The following is a 14,235-nucleotide window of genomic DNA, read 5'->3' as shown; positions in this document are numbered from 1 at the left end:
GATTAATTTCGGAAATAGAAGTTAATAATAAGATGAATTATAATGTTATCCTTTCTTTTACAAGCATTGCAAATAATCGGCTAAAATTTTACAGAGAAATTTGGAAATTTCTTATTTTTCCTTTAATTATATGTGAAGTATAAATATTATAGCCAATAAACTGCTAACAATTGACACAACATGTCAACATACTGTCAGATTCCAAGTGAACATAAAATGTGTGTATGTGTGCATATTGTTATAACTGTTTGTAAACGTATTTCATATAATAGTGCTTATATGTATATAATAATGTAAACAAATAGGGATTACAGATAAAGAAACCAAAAAAGAAAATGATGCCCACAATAGAGAAACCAGTTAGTATAGACATTTTTTTTTTTAAATTTACACTTTTTATAGAGCTCTAGACTGTTATGGTGGTAGAGACTTTTGGGTCTCTTTCCAAGCATTTAATAGTCAAAACAGATGTGAGATCCCAAATGACAAAGGCTGAATGTCACTCACTTTCAGTTCCAGCTCTAATAAAATCATTGCTTTATATAGTACATAAATCTTGCCACCATCTACATTCCAAAATGCTCCTCTCCATACAAATAATTCAGTATGCTTTTATTTTATTTATTTGTAAAACTTCTTTTATTTATTCCCCCAAACAGATTTTTTAAATAGCTATAGTTACCAACACATAGGAAATGGCAGTATTACTTTCTGAAGATTTTTTTCACCAATTTTATAAAGTATTCAAAACATATTCTAAGCCATCTAATTTATACAATTTAAAGGTATTATTTTTGCATGTGTTCTAATCATCAGATGCTTATGAATATAATCAAGGGTAATAAAAGCTCCTTTAGTTTTAATCTGATTGTGAAAATGCTTAAAAATAGTCACCATTTCTTTGCCGTTTCCGAATGTGATCCAAAAACACATGATAGACTAAACTTTCCTCTTTTCCACACACTTACTCTTACTTCTGTATCCTATCAAACGTCAGAGAGATCGTGAAAGCAAGTGTTTTGTCTGTTACCTTGAAGTCAAGCTGTTAACAGTTCTGTGTGCATCTTCCTTCAGCGGTGAGCTATCCTAAGGCAGTCCTTAAAACAGAAGTAACAAACAGGGAGGAGAGTTAGGTACCACAGTAAGAATTTTCACATATGTTTCAGTCCTACAGTGACAATGCTCTGAAAAGCAAGACAGTTCCAAAAGTAGCAGCAGGCTGCAGAATATTCACTTCCTTCCCCAAAATGTATTGACTAACATTTTACAGGAACTTGTTTGATATTTGGAGGAAAGCTTTCCAGTCAATAACGAATGTCTATAACCGAGGATCAAATCTGGAGCTTGAGGATCCACACAAAATGTTTTACTACAAATAAAAAAAAAATCCTGTTGCTGGAATGAATAAGCCGTATTTATTTATATCTTTCCCGTGAACATTTTGAAAGCTACAGATTCAGCAGTGACATATGGTGCATCCAAAAGGCCTAAAAAATCTTTTTTTTTTTTTTTTTTTTTGGACAGAGATGTTCCTTGGCTTTTTCTCACTATTCATGTTACTAGAGGCTGCTGTGATAAGACTATTTTTTATAGACTCTCAAAATAAAAGTCTGATAAAATACTACACTGTTTAGAAGTTTCTATAATACTATAATCTGTCTACTACTTTTAAACATGTGATTCAAATGAAAAGGTACATGGTGTAATATATACTTGCATCCCTCAATTTTAAATAAATTTAAATTCCAGACCTCTTTGTTAGAGTATGAAACTTCTACTCACTGTCCTAGTTCCTCTCTGTAAATACATCTTAGGAAAAATAATTTTGAGATAGATATTCCATTGAGATCTCAGATTATTAAGAGGGTCAAGTCTAAGCTGCTATTACCGCTATTAATCTTCCTCTCCCAGTGACAGCATTCCTTGTGGCAGTCTCTGAAACTTACAGATGCATTGTAGTTCAATCACCCAGAGGGAGTTTCAACTTTAAAAATATACCCTTTGTGCAGTGGAAGAATGTACTGTAATTTAGGGTGAAGGAAGGCAAGCCGTTTTCTATAAGGTCATTTCAAATGGAAATCACAGTAAGTGTGAAACCCTTATTATTTATGGCTACAGTATCACAACATTACCAATCCTTTTTTATCCATTTGACGAGTTTTACTATAATTATGAAAATCAGCAAATCATCCTGGAATTTTAGAAAACGTACTACATTGGATAAGGACACAAGTTTTCCTCAATGTCGTTCCTGTTCTCTCTCTCCTGTTTTTTGCTGTTCAGTTGCTCATTTTATTTCAAATTGACTTTCATTTTATTTCAAATTGACTTTCATGGAATTATAGCATGCTGAACTGGAAAGGAATATTAAGAACATCATGCTGCTCATGAGGAAACCAAAACATAGAGGCTCGGAGTGATTTAGCTAAAGGCAGACAGAGAAGTGGTGGAAGCACCTGATTTTCTTCTGGATTTTGCTGCTTTTTATCATTAAATGATATAACATATATGCCTGTGATCAAAATAACTTCTAGACTTTAAACAACAATAAAACTGCTATCATGTGACTAACAAAGGTACCCAAACATCCTCTAGCCATTTGATTTCCTCAGTGTTATGCAGTTTTCCTAAATTATATACTTAACCCTATATCCTTGATAGTTTTTAAACATCTCAGCCTTAATGCTCTCTGTGACTCCTGAAATTCAAAAATTTTTGGATTTTGGCATCATGAACAAATGAATCAATGTTTTTCTTTTTCTCTCTCTTATTAGGGAAAGAACAGAGAGATTTAGTGATAGATACTATGTTAGGAATTATGCAGTGTTTCAGTCCTAGTTCACCCACTTTCAAATGGTTTCCAAAGAGGGCATAGAACACTCTAAGAAACAATGACTTGGGAGGAATTCTATTATTGTTGTTGTTATATTAATTAATTAGTTAATTAATTTTATATTGGAGTGTAGTTGTAGCAAGGTAAATCAGCCATATATATATATACATTCCCTCTTTTTTGGATTTCCTTCCCATTTAGGTCACCACAGAGCACCGAGTAGAGTTCCCTGTGCTATACAGTAGGTTCTCATTAGTAATCTATTTTATACATAGTAGTGTATATATGTCAATCCCAATCTCCCAATTCATCCCACCCTCCCTTTCCCCCTTGGTATTCATATGTTTGTTCTCTACGTCTGTGTCTCTATTTCTGCTTTGCAAATAGGTTCATCTGTACCATATTTCTAGATTCCATATATATGTATTAATAATGATATTTGTTTTTCTCTTTCTGAGTTATCTCCCTCTGTATGACAGTCTCTAGGTCCATCCATGTCTCTGCAAATGACACAGTTTAGTTCCTTTCTAAGGCTGATTAATATTCCATTGTATATATGTGACACATCTTCTTTATCCATTCCTCTGTTGATGGACATTTAGGTTGCTTCCATGTCCTGGCTATTGTAAATAGTGCTGCAATGAACATTGGGATGCATGTGTCTTTTTGAATTATGGTTTTCTTTGGGTATATGCCCAGGAATGGGATGGTTGGGTCATATGATAGTTCTACTTTTAGAACTATTTTTATTCTATTTCAGTCCAATATAACAATTTCTTAATTTTAAATAAAACACTTTCACTTCCGTTTATTGTAATGACACATATTTGAGTTTATACCTATTATTTATTATCTTAATTTCTTTTGCATACTGCTTTTCATTTCCTTTCTTACCTTTTCGTGTTTTTTATGTTTTCTGGATTGACCATTTTATCGTTACTGTCCCATTGTTTCCTATGCTGGTTTGGAACTTATGCATTTACTAATCATTCAGTGATACTCTGGAAATTATAACATTCAAAATTAACTTTCCAATGCATACAATTAATTTTTCCCAACCATATGAGGGCTCAGGACATTTTCATTCTATTTTCACTCACTCTTGACCTACTATTGTGCATTTTCATTCTGTAATAGTTAACGCCTAAAATAACATTGTTTATGTAGTCAATGCACCACTAAAACTAAAGTTTTATCCACATAGTTACCATTTGTATGAGCTTCATTTCTTCTTACATCTCAAATCATAAGTCTAAGTATGGATATTGTTTTATATATCATGTACAGAATGCTTAGAATTCTTGAATCTGTGGATTGGATTATTTCATCAGTTCATGAAAACTCTTAGCTACTCTCTCTTGACTCTGTTTCAATCTCTATCTTATTTCCTTCCAAAACTCCAATAAAAATATTTTAGAACATCTCACTCTTAACAATCTTTTATTTTATTGCTTTCTATGCTAAACCAATTCACTAATTCTTTTTTTAGCTGTGTCTAAACTCCTATTTAATTCCTTCTATTGAGTTTTTTCTTTTTTTATTGAAGTTTAATTTACTTACAGTATTATATTTGTTTAAGGTGTACAGCATAATGATTCAATATTTGCATATATTACAAAATGATCACCACAATAAGTTACCATCTGAAGTTATTACAGTTTTATTGACTATATTCCCTTTGCTGTACATTACATCCTCATCACTTATTTATTTTATAACTGGAAGTTTGTACCTGTACCTCTTAATCCCTTTCCCCTGTTTCACCTATCCCCCAACACCCTTCCCTCTGACAACCACGTGTTTGTTCTCTGTATCTCAGTCTGTTTGTTTATTTATTTGTTTTGTTTTTTAGATTCCACATAGAAGTTAAATCAAATGGTATTTGTCTTTCTATGTCTGACTTACTTCACTTAGCATAATACCCTCTAGGTTCTTCCATGTTGTTGCAAATGGCAAGATTTCATTCTTTTTTATAGCTGAATAATATTCCTGTGTGTGTGTGTGTGTGTGTGTGTGTGTGTGTGTGTGTGTACCACATCTTCTTTGTCCATTAATCTGTCCATGGACCCTTAGGTTGCTTCAATACCTTGGCTGTTATAAATAATGCTTCAGTGAACATAGGGGTGTATATATCTCTTTGAATTAGTGTTTTTGTTTTCTTCAGAAAAATACCCAGAAATGAAACTGCTGGATCATATGGTAGTTCTATTTTTCATTTTTTGAGGAAACTTCATACTGTTCCCATAATGACTGTACTAATTTACATTCCCACCAATAATGCATGAGGTTTCCCTTTTCTCCACATCTTTGTAACATTTGTTATTTCTTATCTTTTTTTTAATTAAAAAAATAAATTTTATATGAAAAAAACAATAAAATACATTGACAAAGGAAAGCTTGGGGAAATATTTGCAATACAAATGAGAGACAAATAATTTCTTCAATATGTAAAGAACTCTTTCCAAATAAACTTTTAATGACTAAAGAAGAAAACCAACAAAGTAACAGAAAAATGAATAAAAGCTATGGGCAGTGTGCAAATAAGGAAATAGAAATAGTTCTTAACCATGTGAAAAGAAGTCAGCCTTCCCCAGAATAAAAAAATCAAAATATTTTCATACTTAAATATCATTCTTTAACTTTGATAAGAGCCATTTTGCCAGGTGTGAAGTGATATCTCATTGTGGTTTTGATTTACATTTCCCTAGTGATTAGTGATGTTTTATTTGGGGTTCTTGGAGATTTTTACTTCTGGAAATTCCAGTGGTTTGGTGATTTTTAATAATTTTCTATAAGCTATCATTGCTTCTAAATTTGCAAACTTAGTAAACACAGTTATGTCATTATCTGGGCCTAACTATGTGAAATACTTTTGGGTCTGTTTCTGCTGGTTTTATTTATGGTATGTGTTTTCCCTGTGTGTTTAGTTATATTTTACACTGAGCTGCTTATTTTCTTGAATATATTTATGGGACTACTTGAAAACCTAGTAAGTTGAATTAGATTTTCTTTTCAAGTGGCCTAGAACGAATAACAATCACTTTTTTTTTTTTTTGCGGTACGCGGGCCTCTCACTGTTGTGGCCTCTCACATTGCGAAGCACAGGCTCTGGACGCGCAGGCTCAGCGGCCATGGCTCACAGGCCCAGCCGCTCGGCGGCATGTGGGATCCTCCCGGACTGGGGCACGAACCCATGTCCCCTGCATCGGCAGGCAGACTCTCAACCACCGCGCCACCAGGGAAGCCCAGCAATCACTTTTAAACAGATTTTGTGTGTGTGTGTGTGACCATCCAGGTAATATCAATTTGAGTTGCAATTCAGCTTGGTGGCTGATCTGTATGTACAGCATCCCAGAGATAGGTATGTTGGTTTTGTTCTTTCCCTCTTTCTCCGTTGGGTACCAAGGCAATTTTCCTTGCATTCTGTTATGATTGAGCTGGGGAAGGGTGATGGTTGACTGATGTTTTAGCCTTTGAATTCCCAGCTTTACATAAAGTGTACCTAGGGGCTCCACTCCAAAGGATCATGGGCTAGACTCCAAAGGACTGAGTTTACACTCTTCACCAAAAGTCCTGAATTCAAAAGTTTATTGCATACTCGTTCTACTGCTAGCTTTACACCTTCACTTACATTTGTCCCTAATAATTCCTATGATAATTTAGAGCAACTTCCCATTTGAAAAGTCTATAATTCTATAAGCAACCATGAACCTCTGCCTTTCAAAGGTGTGGAAACTTGGACTCTAAGAGTTGACAGCAGTCTACAGTTCTTTTAGTAGAATAATACTTTTATATTTATACACTTATTTAATTTTCAGACATGCGTGTTTTAATTTTCCACAAATGTCATAAAGCACCTCAAAGGTAGAGAGGTTTTCTCTTTCATCTCTGTTCTCATGGGTAGGTGCTTGGTGCCCAGCATGTACATATTTTAATTTATTTTAATTTGGTAGTCTGAGTTTCCTGAAGATATATTTCCATTCCCTAAGAAGGTGAAAACAACAGAGCAAATTCAAAAGGCCTGAATATGTCACAATTAGCTTTTAAGAAGTTTGCTTTAATTGGCAAAAATGCAAAGGCATTTGACATTTTCTTTAATCAGAGAAAATGATACACTTTTAAGGTTGGTTCTGTATTTTTCTCTAACACTTGGAAAGGACTCATCCAAATATTTCTAAATTTCCATCTTGTGAGTACAGTCTATACTTGTATTTATGTGTCTATCCTCTGTATATCCACTAACATGCTGCAATATAACCCAAAACACACACACACACACAAACACAAAAAGACCATTCTGCTTAAAATCAAGAAAAGAATCCTATCTGGGTCAAATTTATTATTTCAGAGAAAATAAGAGATTTCCTGAATGCTAAAATATAAATGAGAGACAGCATGGGTAAGCAGACTGGAGTTTAGAGACTTAACATTTTAATGCCAGTTATTTGTGTCCCCTAAGATAAATGACTAAACTGCCTCAATAATCAGGGAATTGGAATACCGTGGGGTGTTTTAGGAATCATGAATAAAAATTAGATAGTAATTTCTGTTTGCAAAATATTATATAAATGCTAAGATATACAAATCATTTGAAGAGAATATTTAATATACGTTAAATGATATGCCCTAATTTTTTTCGCTGATTTATGATTTTTGCCTCCTAGTCAAATAAAGTGTGATAAAAATTTCCACTCGATACACAGCCCACTTGAGAAGAAGAGTCTTACAGTAGAGAACACCTGTGGAAATTACTAGCTTGAATTATATTGACTTTCAGAAGTTGGGAGAAAAGTCTGACCTTTGAAGAACTTATCTTAATGGGATGTTTAGACGGATGCTCCGTGGAGTTCAGTAGAAATCAATATCAAACTTCATTACAGTTTCTTTTCTCCCCAATGGCAACCTATTTCTAAATGTGAGAAGAAGATAAAATAATGCCCAGCCCTGCAGTGATTGCACTAATATGAATTCTCAGGATAGGCTTCAAATTTTCTTTAACCTTGCCTTTTAATCCGCCATGAGTATTGGTGATCCTTAATGTTTCATAGCAGTCAGAGGTTGAATCATCTTGGCTTACATCTTGACAACTGAAAGTTGCTAGTAAATTTAGACTGTATTTGTGAAAATTTTTTTAAAATGTCAGTTAAACCATTTTGATTAGATTTAAATTAATTTATGTGCTCTGCCACTTTTTAGTTATATGGTTTTCCTCTAGGTCCAAAAAGGAAATAATAATAAAATACATCTTAAATCATATATCCACAATAGCCAGCTGGTCTTCAGATAATGGATTACTGTTGACAATATGAATGAAGTAATATTCTGAATGAAAATTTAGAATTTAGGGTTTTGTATGTGTGTTGATTTTCTTTTCTTTCTTCCTTTTTTTTTCTTTTTAAAAAATTTTGAATCCAGAGTAGTCCAATAATCCAAAGAACCTGGATCAGTTAAATGTCTGACTTTACTGCCCACTTGGAGTCAATAAACTGAATGTGGTCTTGTACAAATCCTGAGAGCAATGCCTAGACAATTTCTGTTCTTAAGGAGCTCCAAGTTTAAGAGAGAAAGAAGGCATGTGTAAAATGACTATGAAAATGATAACGACAACAAAAATGGTTGTGCGAATGTTTTAAGAGTTCAGAGATGACAGCTTGCATTTAGGAGTGCCTTAAATGTGGATTCAAACATTTAAAGGGGAAAAGATAGAGAGTGCTTTATAGATAGACCAAGTAACAATGAAAAACCCACAGAACTAGAAAAACAGTTTGTAAAGGTAACACATGTCTTTGGGTTTTGAGTACAGTGATGCTTAGGAAAATTGGACCAGAAAGAAAAATTTCTCTGCTACTTTGATAAGTTGATGACTGTTATTTCTATTCTGTATTTAAAATTCTCGTTTTCAGTTTGTAAGAAGTAAAACCGGCGGTGGTTGCCAGAGTGGGAGGCTGGGGGTGGGCAAAATGGGTGAAGTGGGTCAAAAGGCACAAACTTCCAGTAAATACAATAAAGTCATGGGGATATAATATACAGCATGGTGACTATAGTTTAATGATACTGTATTGTATATTTTAAAGTTTCTAAAAGAGTAGGTCTTAAAAGTTCTCATCACAAGGAAAAGAGTTTTTTGTAACTAGGCATAGTGATGGATGTTAACTAGACTTATTATGGTGATCATTTTACAATATATACAGATATCAAATCATTATGTTGTACACGTGAAACTAACATAAAGTTGTATGTTATTTATAACTCAAATAAGAAAAAAAAAAAAGAGAGAGAGAAAGCCTGTGGACTTTGGCTCATTAAAAATTAAGAAAGCAATCATAATAGGTTTTCCTTTTTTTTTTTGCCCCTAAGGATAGACTTGATAAAGAATACCATTCATTATTTTTCATGTCTAAGTTTAAGGACTTTCTCCAGTAAAAGTAGGCTGATTACTTTAGTATCAATCAAAACATTAGATATAAATGATTGGTTTTGTGGAGCTCAAAACCACTGGGAAGTGGAGCCCGTGAAAATCTGCTGTAGATTTAAGGTCAGAACTTGGCATCAAAGAGGGGAAGATTTGAAACTGACTTGCACAGGGCATATCATTCAGACAAATCCTGTGCATGGGACATGATAGTATCAAAGCTGGCCTGCTTTTGGCTTGCAACAGACAATGGGAGACAGCCTGAGGAATCGGTGTCTATTGACCTTCCATGTGAAAGGGTAACATTACGTGGGGTGGGTCTCTATTGCAAAGCCCAAGGAAATAGTGGGATACTCACAGGTAGGTAATTGTCAGCAACAAACTTCATGCTGTTATTGTGAGTATAGTGGAAAAAACTTTGGACTTGGGGTGAAAAAAATTGAATGGCAACTCTCAGCTTAAGTTTGAATGACATATCTATCACTAGCTGTGACCTTGAGCAAAGCTGTGAATCCCCTGAACTTCAGATTCCTCATCTTTCAAATAGAGATAATAATTCCTGGCCTACCTCAAAGGGTATTGTTAGAGTCAAAGAACATAACTACATAGAGTATAGAGTGGTTTGAAATTTTTCAGCTGCTATAATGAATAATTATATTGTAGTTATTTCAAAGAAGTTCTCTACATAAATTTGAAAGCCTCTTTTAAAGAATACCTGACTTGTGTGATTGTGATGTGGGCAAGTTTCTTAAATTATTGTCCTTCAGTTTCCTCAACTATATAATGGGAATAATAACATTTTCTACCTCTAGGGATGTTATGGGAATTAAATTATACAGTGCTTAGAACAGTACCAGATACCTAATAAGCTCCTTTTAGTTATCTGTTAAGTAAATACATATATACATAAATACATAAGTACATACATAAATACATATATACATACACATAAATAAATAATCAATCTCAGTTTCCAGCAGGGTGTAGAAGAGAAAAATCTTCAGTTATAATTGAGATGTTTACAGGTTAAGATAGGCAGGAAGAAGAGGAGTCACCTCTGTGCTTCATCTTCAGCTTGATTTTCCCTCTGTACATTTTAGAACCCTCATTCTTTTCATTTTTTCTTCTCATTTATTACTTTTCTAGGCTTCATCTCATGGAGGTGACCCCACTGAGAGCAATGACTACAAGAGCATATTTTAGCTGGAGGTGATGGAGACATCCAACAGGTTTTTTTTTTGTTTTTTGTTTTTTTGTTTTGCAGTACGCGGGCCTCTTACTGTTGTGGCCTCTCCTGCTGTGGAGCACAGGCTCCGGACGCGCAGGCCCAGCGGCCATGGCTCATGGGCCCAGCCGCTCCACGGCATGTGGAATCTTCCCGGACCGGGGCACGAACCCGTGTCCCCTGCATCGGCAGGCGGACTCTCAACCACTGTGCCACCAGGGAAGCCCATCCAACAGGTTTTTAATAACCAAAGTGATTTAATTAACTTTTTATTTGATAAGGTTCACCGTAAATTTCTCCTAGACACAACAACCAGTATTCACAAAAGCAAAATTTCCCTGAAATCAGCATTTCTGGGCTGCTGTATGATGCTGCTCTTATCCACACTAAAATGCAAGAAAAGAATCACCTTTCTGGGCAGTTCAGACAAAATAGTCCACGTAGGGTTTCACTAAATTCCCATCACCTAAACTAAGTACTGGCTATAGGACAGTGTTCTCAAAACTAGTCACATTTCTCAGTGAGAGTACAACACATATTACTCCTTCTTTCCCATGTTGGCAATCACTTGTTAGTATATGTCTCTAGTGGATCCAGTAGCCGAAAACTAGGATGAAATGCATGTGTCTTCTAATGTTTTAACACTGAAAGAATAGTCTCATTTGTTCCTCTTCTTCCTTACCCTACCCTTGATAAGAAAAATGCATGTGGTAAAATTAATACTTTAGTACTGCAGGCTGATCACCAATTAGAATGTTTTTCATTTTAAGTCTGGAAAATAGGAGGAAACACAAAGAAATTTAAATTCTAAAATCTGCCATTTTTAAGCATCAACAAAGCAGTAAATTTTAAATCAGTTTTCTGGGCAAATTCTCTTCATGCTCCTAAAACAAATATTTTGTGCGAGGTCTTTGGAAAACTTCCAGCCCATCTGTCTTTACTCAGTTATTATCAAAACATGATTTTTTATGAAATTTATCATAAGTCTGACTGTCTGAAACAAGCACATTTGATATAAATACCACATAATATAGAAATTAATGACTTTGTCTTAATAATTAATTAAAAATAACTTAATGTCTCATTTGTAGACACAAGCAACATCTTGATTTGTCTTTGTTTTTAGGATTTTTTGGTTAGATATTAGAAAACCTGTACTCTTGAGACAGAATATTTCAGAAAGTAAGCTCACATTGTGCATGATTAGATGAAAAATATTGACTCTTTCAGCCCAGTATCCCAGATTGTTGTATTCTTGGTCATAAACCACTGTTTATGTAATAACTAATACTGAACACCATTCTAAGATTTAATAAAAAGTTTGCAATGAAGATATTAGAGTAAACATTTTCATAATCCTTTTCTAATTATTCTGAGTCTCCCTCCCACTACTTTTACTACCCACATTCTGGTTTAAGCTTCAGTTGCTTCTTATGCGAATGATTGATGCTTCCTCAGTAGATTCTCAGTCTCTATATTCTCTTCCCCTTCAGCCCACACAACATGCTCCTGCTAGAATAATCATCCTAAAACATAGCCTTTGCTCATATTCCCCCAGGTACAAATGACTTTAAATTCTCCCATTTACTAGTAGAGCAAGGTTCTATTTCCCTGACCTGATTTTAAAGTTATTGCAAACAGACTGGACTATCCACAATTTTGTAAACATCTCCTTTACTTAAGTGTTTTTGTGTCTTTCCTTAGATAGAATTGCTTGCTTGCTGTTTATCTATCTTATCGCTCAATTCCTCCATTTTTATGTGGTGAAATCCTACCTAATTGTCAAGTGATTATTCAAGTGCCACTTTTATGACACCTTTTTAGGTGCTTCTCCACTCCTCACAAATTATGTTATATAGATTTTTCATCTTGCATTGCATAATTGCATCTCTCATGCTATGTGGAAGGCTTTGTGTTATGGTTATCTGTGTTATAGACTCTGAAGAACAGTAATCTGTCTTAGTTGTCTTTGTATAAAACACAATACCATGAAGCACAGTATTCATTTATTTGTTCATCTGTTAAAGATAAGTCAGGAACCTCTTGAGTCAGTTACTGTGATAGACGGTGAAACTATAAAGAGTTACAACACAGAGTAAGGGCAGTTAGCCTATGTGAAAAGAATTGAAAGCCTCTGAAATCAGACAGTCAAGGTCTCAAATCCTAAATCTGCTACACACTGTATTAGGGGCCACACTTTGAATCTTGTGATGGGATTTGGGAAAAATAATAATCTCATATTGTCAGGATTTATTGAAATTTTCAATTTAAAACTTCTGGTACCTATGATTTGCCCATTTTCTTCCTTTCTTTTTTCAGTCTCCTTAGAGTGCATACCTCTTGTCAGTGGAAACAGAGCCAAATGAAAGAGTTAGGAAATAAGTGTTAATTACCATAGTAGACCTCTGTCCAACACAGTTTTGGAGAGAAATGGAATTTCTAAAATTCTGATCTGGATCAGAGAAACCTTTACACTTGTTACATTTAAGCTGTACAAGATAATTAGGAGTTTACAAGAAAGTGGGACCATGTTCCAGACATGGGTAGAAGGTAGGGTGGGACCCAGCACTCAAGCACAAAGAAAAACTGTAACAAGTTAATGTGGAAAGAAAATAAGTATATTTAGAGCGCTGCAGCAAATTCTGGATATCTAGAATAGAGTTCTGGAGCTCAGCGGAACAGGTGGAGGCTTAAAGGGTACATTATAGCAGCCAGCTTGTGAAAAGAAGGGGCATGTGTTTCATGTATGTCTATTTGAGGGAGATTTAAAATTTTTATGCACATTTTTATTATTTTAATTACAAATACAAAGCATACAAAATCAAAAATTCAAACACAAAAATATGTGAAATGAAAATTGAGCTCCCATCTCACATATACATACTGTTTGGAAGTAACCACTGTTATCAATTTAATATGTTTAATACCAGAACATTTCTAAGTATGTATACATATGTGATATACATATAAGAGAGGTTCCCCCACACTTTTGGTTACTTTCTTAAAAGTGATTAAGAACATATAAGTATTTTTAAACTTACTTTTGTCACTTAAAGTGTAGAGATCCATCTGTATTAGCTCCCCACAAACACACACACAAAAAACCCACCTCATTCCTTCCAAGGAATTTTATATTATTTTATAGCATATGGGATGATAATTTATTTAATCATTTCTTATCTGTGGACATTCTAGGATATTTCTAAATTTTCACTGTTGCATAATTGCTCTGATATTAATTTATAAGTATGTATATATCCATCCATCTTTTACTTGTGTCAGTATTATTATAGTAGGAATTTCTAGATATAGAATTTGGAGGTCAAAGTCTGTTGAGTTAAAATTATTGGATTTAACAGATAATGCCAAAATGTTCTCTGTTATGGACTGAATGTTAGCAGTCCTCCCAAATTAATATGTTGAAATTCTAATCACCAATGTGATGGTATTAGAAGGTGGGGCCTTTGGGAGGTAAGTAGGCCATTAGGATGGGGCACACATGAATGGAATTAGTTCACTTATAAGAACAGATATGAGAGCTTTCTTTCTCTCTGCTGTCTGCCATGTGAGGGTACAAAGAAATGAGGGCAATCTGCAAACCAGAAAGTAAGTTCTCATCAGAAATAGGATCTGCTGGCTCCTGGATCTTGGACCACCTAGTCTCCAGAATTGTGAGAAATAAATATCTGGTTTTTAAGCCAGTCTATGGTAATTTTTTATAGCAGTCGAAACTAAGATACCCTCCAAAAAATATTATATGCATAT

Source organism: Aethalodelphis obliquidens, unplaced genomic scaffold, assembly GCF_003676395.1.
Source record: "Aethalodelphis obliquidens isolate GAN/ISIS:26980383/991018 unplaced genomic scaffold, ASM367639v1 scaffold1, whole genome shotgun sequence".
NCBI classification, from domain to species: domain Eukaryota; kingdom Metazoa; phylum Chordata; class Mammalia; order Artiodactyla; family Delphinidae; genus Aethalodelphis; species Aethalodelphis obliquidens.
This window is presented reverse-complemented; position numbering follows the sequence as displayed.